Below are 6,536 nucleotides of genomic sequence, written 5' to 3' on the forward strand. Positions count from 1 at the left end.
GCTTTAACTGGGAGGGATTAGCCGTTTGCAAATGTTGTTATCTGAGTATGATATTGAATATCGATCTTAAAAAGCTATTAAAGGTAGTGTCTTGGCTGACTATTTGGCTCACCAACGTATTGAAGACTATCAGTCAGTGCAATAAGATTTTCCTAAAGAAGAGATTTTGTATTTTAAGATGAAAGATTATGATGAACCATTGCTTGAAGAAGGGCCAAAACCTGGTTCCCGTTAGGGCATGGTATTTGATGGATCAGTTAATTCGTATGACAATGCCACTAGGGTCGTGATTATTACTCCTCAAGGCACTCATTTTCCATTTACAGCTAGATTAACCTTCAAATGTACGAACAATATGGTTGAGTATGAAGCTTGCATTATGGGGCTTGAAGAGGCCATTGATCTCAGAATAAAGTATCTTGACATCTATGGAGATTCAGCTTTGGTTGTGAATCAGATCAAAGGTGAATGGGAGATGAATCAATCCAGTTTAATACCATATAGAGACTATGCGAGGAGGATTTCAATTTTCTTTACAAAGGTTGAGTTTCATCATATACCTCGAGATGAAAACCGGATGGCAGATGCTCTTACAATGTTGGCTTCAATGATTATCGTGAAATTTGGGGAATGAAGTCCCCATTTTGACAGTGATGCGTCTTGATAGGCGAGCTCATGTGTTTGTTGTTGAAGAAGTTAAAGATGAAAAGTCGTGGTATTTTGATATCAAATGTTTCCTCCGAAGTCAGATTTACCCACCTGGGGCATCTTTGAAAGACAAAAAGACTTTGAGAAGATTAGATGGCAACTTCTACCTAAATGGTGATATGTGTCATACCCCAATTTTATCCAGGCATTTTTAAATTTTCGTAAATTTGATTTCATTTTTCATTTGCATCATATGTACAGCATGACATGCATTTCATCATGAATAATACCTAGAATTTCAGTCGGAATATATTATTGAAATACAGACAGTTTGGTTAAATCATTTCTCAAGAACGTGCAAAATCAGCGGGTAAAAGGTTTCAAAATCAAAATTGTATACGCCAGTATTATTAATCTACGGTTCATGTAGTTTAACCTGGTGTGCTCATTATATTTTTCAGCAACTTCTGCAGCTGCATTTTAATCCACCTGAGACTTTTAACCAATAAAAACTTATTTCAGAATTTAAAGAAACGCTGCTTTTTTCAATAAGTATATTTCGTCCTGATCATTTTAGTGCATCCATTTATTTTTTTCGAATAAACTTTCGCCCGACTTTTATTCATATTTGATATTTTATTTTTATCCTTTTAACAAAAAGTCTCATTTGAATAAATTAGAATTAATTAAATAGTCAGTTTGAATCTATTTTAGTTAATTGATTTTATTTTTAATACAGTTATTAACCCTTTATAGTTTCTAAAGTTAAAAAAGAGGAAATATCTCAGACAGTTGGCTCCAACAACTGGCAAATAAAAAAATAAAAAAATAAAATTGGAAAAGAATGAAGATTCCCTTCCTCACGTGAACGAGGTGGAGACCCTCTTCTACTGTGTAAAATCTCACCCACTACTCACCAAATCCGAATCCTCTCTTTCTCCACTGATAATATTCTCTCTCTCGAAACTCAAAAAGAGAAAACAAAAAGACCCTCTCTCATAATAGCTCTCTCTCTCAAAAATTGAAAGAAAAATCATCTCTCCACTGAGGATCTCTCTTCACTTAATCTCTCAACAACTCTCTAGTTGGCAGAGAGAAAACTAAAAAAAAAAAAAAAAAAAAAAGAGAAGAAGTTTGGATCTTTTTTCTTCCATCGTCTCCACCATTTCCGATAACTTCACCGGCCTCACCTTCATCCTTCCTCCATCAAATCCGTCGCGCTGACACCACCAAACACCGGCGAATCCTCACTCCTCTGCCTTCTCTGACCTACCCAAAACGACAAACCACCGCCATGCCTCCATCCTAGGCACAAACTCACACTCCGTTCGACAACAAGGTCGCGCCAACTGCCTCTTCTTCAACGCGCAACCTCCGCTTTCAACGTATAAATTCCGCTACACCACCACCGTGAACCTCACTCCTCTACCGCGACTACAATCACGCATCTGCCATCACCGTAAACTCAACGACATCTTCCTCCGTTCTTCTTTCCCCCACTCACAACAACCGCTCGCTGCCTTATCTTCCGCCATCTCTGTCGCGAGCTCCGTATCAATAAATCCTCCGCCTCCTACATTACCATATCCACTGAAGTCAAGCATCCTTCTCACCTATTTCCCTCAATCCAAACACGACTTTGTTCAAATCGAATTGCTAAATCTACTCAATCACGGCGAGAATAAACCGTCAAGCCTCCAGCTCCTCCCGTTCCGACACATAAACTCCTCCACTACATCGTCGCGGTAATACCGTCACAGCAGCAAGTTCATCGCCTACAACGGTTTAACATCGCGGTAATATTTTTTTTGGTGTTTCCCTGGATATCATACTGATTGCTATAGCCATTACTTTAATTTTGATTCATTTACGGCATATTCATGTTAGATTTTGTTTGGTATTCAAATGCTGCAAATCATACATTCATGGTATTTAGCTACTATTTTATTTGATTGCATGTGTATTCGGTTCGAACATGACTTTGGTGGCATTGTTGTTTTACGGATTTCATATTATGATTGAGTTTGTAAATCACCGTACCAAATTGTTGTTGCTATTGACATTAGCATTACTCTGTTTTTTTTATTGTTTAATGTTGATAATTTATGAGCATTGCCCATCGTGATTTCTTAATGGTATTTACTTTAGTAATGTTCAGTTTTCTTTCCTTTAGGCAAGTGTTCTTGCTGTTATGAGTGAGGCATATGGTTCACTATAATATTCAAGAGGTGTATTGTAATTGTTCTCTATTTTTTTTTTGTTGGTGAAGAGAAATTTCATGAGCTTGAAGATCTTGTTTTTTTTATCATTTAGGAGAATTATTATTCTTAGCTTGGATTATTAAATAAGAATGCAAGCAAACTGTTTTGGAGAAGGAGAGAAACGGTTATCTTTTTTCTTATTCCCAAAATTTTCCTCTTAATTACTTACTCAATGTATTGTAGAAAAATCAAAACAGTTTTTTTATATATTTTTAGCCATATGTTGTTAATATTAAAGTAAATTAAGAATGAAATTGACTTTTCTCATAACACTTTGAGCCCATGGCTTATTTTTCCACCTCCCATTTGTAAATAAATTTGTGTTATAGAATTATATTATATTTTATTCTTTTATTCATGGATTCGACTTTTGTATGTCGTCATTCTGCCAAAATACAATACATCAAAAGAATATTTTTCACCACGTCATGATTACGCGAATGACGTTTACCATGTTGTCATTTTGCACAAACCGGTTTGAGCATACCGAATTCAATTAAATAAAAAGTGATACCGTTACTTAATTCTTTCTCTTTAATTATGATAAATTAATTAATTAAAATTTGACCAATTAATTAAATACTATTAATTAATTTTAATTAGCTTAATTATTTGATTTAATTAAATAATTTTGATAATTTTTCTTAATTAATTTAGTTAATCAATTTAATCGAACTTTAATCAATTAATTTTGTTAATTAAAAAATGGACCGACTTATCTTATCATCAATTCATAAGCTTTTCAAACTAATTCAATTTCATCATCAATCCAAACCAATTTTAAAAAAATAAACACAAATCACACAATTCTTGATTTAACATCAAGCCCACTTTCAAAACAAACCCTTTGTAAGTCGATTGCTTTAGCATCGCCATCAACCTCACATGTAAATAACTTTACTGACATTCCATAAAAATTCAAACCATTTTCTAGACAATTTAACTTCTAATGAATTTTCTCTTTTAACGTGAATTTGGGATGAAAAGGATATAGGAAGCGTTCACTTCACTATTTCTCAAGTATTCGAATGATTGGCGTGCGCCATATTACTCGAACTCTTGTCACCCAATTAAAGCTTCAACTACAATGTTCGAATCATTTCTCTCAAATTAATACAAATTCTAAACCCTTTTAATTATAAACATCCGATAATAAAAGGATGGGAGGCATTCGCCTCACTATCTCTTGGATAATTGAATGATTGGCGCTCGCCATATTGCTCAAATTATCGATTTCCGATTAAAGCCGCAATCTTACAAACTTAAATCATTTTTTCCAAACCAATTATAATACCTAAAGAACATGTCTTTTATAAATCAAATCTCGGATGAGAAAGATGGGAGGCGTTCGCCTCACCATCTTTTGAATAATTGATTGATTGGCGCTCACCGTATTGCTCAAATTATCGACCTCCGATTAAAATATTTTAAAATTACTAAACCTAATTTCTCGGCCCCGTGCACCACATTGCTCAATCTTTCGTCGTTCTCCAAAAAATATCTTAAACATACTAAACCTAATTTCTCGGCCTCGTGCGATCGAAACCAATCAAACAAAACAGCAAACATATCAATTCGACTTGTCACCCCCGTGTGACCAAAACTCTTTTCAAAAAGAATGTTATTAATCCTTTCTAATGCACACAACAACCCAATGCTTAAGCCTCCGTCGAGAGTAGACAAGCCAACGTTTAGCCTTTATAACGCGATCTACATAGTCGTTCATTAAATAACACCCACTAATCGTAGTTCCCCGAACTACGAATGCTCTGATTTCCTTATTGCACCATAAGGATACGTAGGCAGGTGATTGTTGTATCTTCGCGAGCACACTAATAAAAAACCTCCATTTTTCCCTTTCTGAGGTATCCATCCAAATCTATTATCTATTTTAAATCACTCGAAGAAAGCAACTAACATTCAACTAACATTCAAATAGCAAATTGGACTAATACCTTCCCCTTGCGTAATCGACTCCCGAACCCGAATATGGTTGCGACGACCATTATTCTATTTTCTTAAAAGGTTTTGTCGATATTTTCCTATTCCTTGATTGGGATAAATAAAGTTCGGTGGCGACTCTGTTCGAACAAATTTTTTCCGCGTCCATCCCGAGGGTTTCACATTTTTCGAGGTGCGACAGATGGCGACTCTGCTGGGGACCCTGCCCCTAGCAAGAGAGAGTCAAACCTAATTTAGTCTAACTTGCTAAGAATGTTAGAATGATATTCCTTTCTTCTGTATTGCTTCTTTGTATCTTATTATGTTGCTTGTATATAATGTTTTTTGATATCATGATATAGGGCTTGATGTATGTTGTGAGATAAGCTTCATACCCGAGCTTCGAGAAGAACTTAGAAACAGGAGTTGTGTAGTATTGAACCGAGGGGTATACACCTCGTTGGGACAATGCAAAGACTCCACCTAGAGTAGATCTGTTTGGAGTTTCCATCATAATATGGCTAGCCCATTTTTGTGGGGAAGTTCTAAATACGATCCGTGACTCTAGGAACCTCTCCTTAAACCCAAGTTTTGTTTTCATGATTGGTGATTATGTAGTATTGACCGAAGGGTCTACACCCTGTTCGAACAATACGAGAATCCCACTTATATTAGATCGGTTCAAAACTCCCATCACGATGTGACTAGCCCATTATTGCGAGGAAGTTTTGAACATGATCCGTGAGTCTAAGTGCCTTCCTTGAAAACATAACTTTAGAACCTACCTTTGGGAATTCCTAGTAATCAGAGAAACCCAAGCTTCTTTCCTTTTATCCTGACGTACACAACGTGTAAATCATCATGAGTACCTGTATTCCTTGTGGAAAAACATGGCAAAATTTCATGTATTTGCATATCACCAACATGCATTACATATCATTTTCCAGAAACAAAAACTTACACCATATTCTACCCTTTGTCCAGTAACGCTGACTACTCGACACCGGTATGAAATACGCCGCAACTACAAAATGACACTCGAACAACTTGAGGCCAACCAAGTTTCAATGAGGACAGACATTGACTCCATGCAGGCTAAGATGGATCATTTTCTTGAGACTATGTTGCTCCTAGCCCAGAAGGAAAAAGATGCTGAGACTAGCGCCGAAGCCAGAAGAGTTGCTGCTCAGTTTGGATCGCCATCGCTTAACATCCCTGGAGTAACTAACCTTGATGGTAACCCTGCCCATCCAAGAAGAGGACCGATCCCTATTCCTATTCCAATGGATAATGTGAACCCCCATGAGCATTCTGATGCATCTGCTCAACATGGATCTGTGATGGGTGATGAAGATCAGTATGATGCTTTCTTCATGCCACAACCCGTCAAACCTATTGTTGGAGGTATCTTAGACCCAACTGTTGAGAGACTCCATGGTTTGGAAGAGAAATTCAAGTCCTTTGAGGTTCACACTACTCCCGATTTGGACGACGTCGATATGTGCTTGGTGCCAGGTCTAGTGATTTCACAAAAATTCAAAGTTCCAGATTTCGAAAAATACAAAGGGATCATCTGCCCTAGAACTCATCTTAGAGCTTACTGTCGCAAGATGGCAGCCCACATTAGCAATGATCAACTCTTGATTCATTACTTCCAAGATAGCCTCAGTGGGGCATCTTTGGAGT

The 6,536-nt window shown here is 36.7% G+C and overlaps 1 long non-coding RNA gene across 1 annotated transcript; it reads left to right on the forward strand.

The window, feature by feature from the left end:
- The first annotated feature begins 1,561 nt into the window (after positions 1-1,561).
- LOC127121331 (uncharacterized) lies at positions 1,562-3,253 on the forward strand. Its single transcript, XR_007803395.1, has 2 exons — positions 1,562-2,444; positions 2,962-3,253. It is a non-coding gene; the product is annotated as an uncharacterized LOC127121331 (long non-coding RNA).
- The last annotated feature ends 3,283 nt before the right edge of the window (positions 3,254-6,536 follow it).

Source organism: Lathyrus oleraceus, chromosome 2 (assembly GCF_024323335.1).
Source record: "Lathyrus oleraceus cultivar Zhongwan6 chromosome 2, CAAS_Psat_ZW6_1.0, whole genome shotgun sequence".
NCBI classification, from domain to species: domain Eukaryota; kingdom Viridiplantae; phylum Streptophyta; class Magnoliopsida; order Fabales; family Fabaceae; genus Lathyrus; species Lathyrus oleraceus.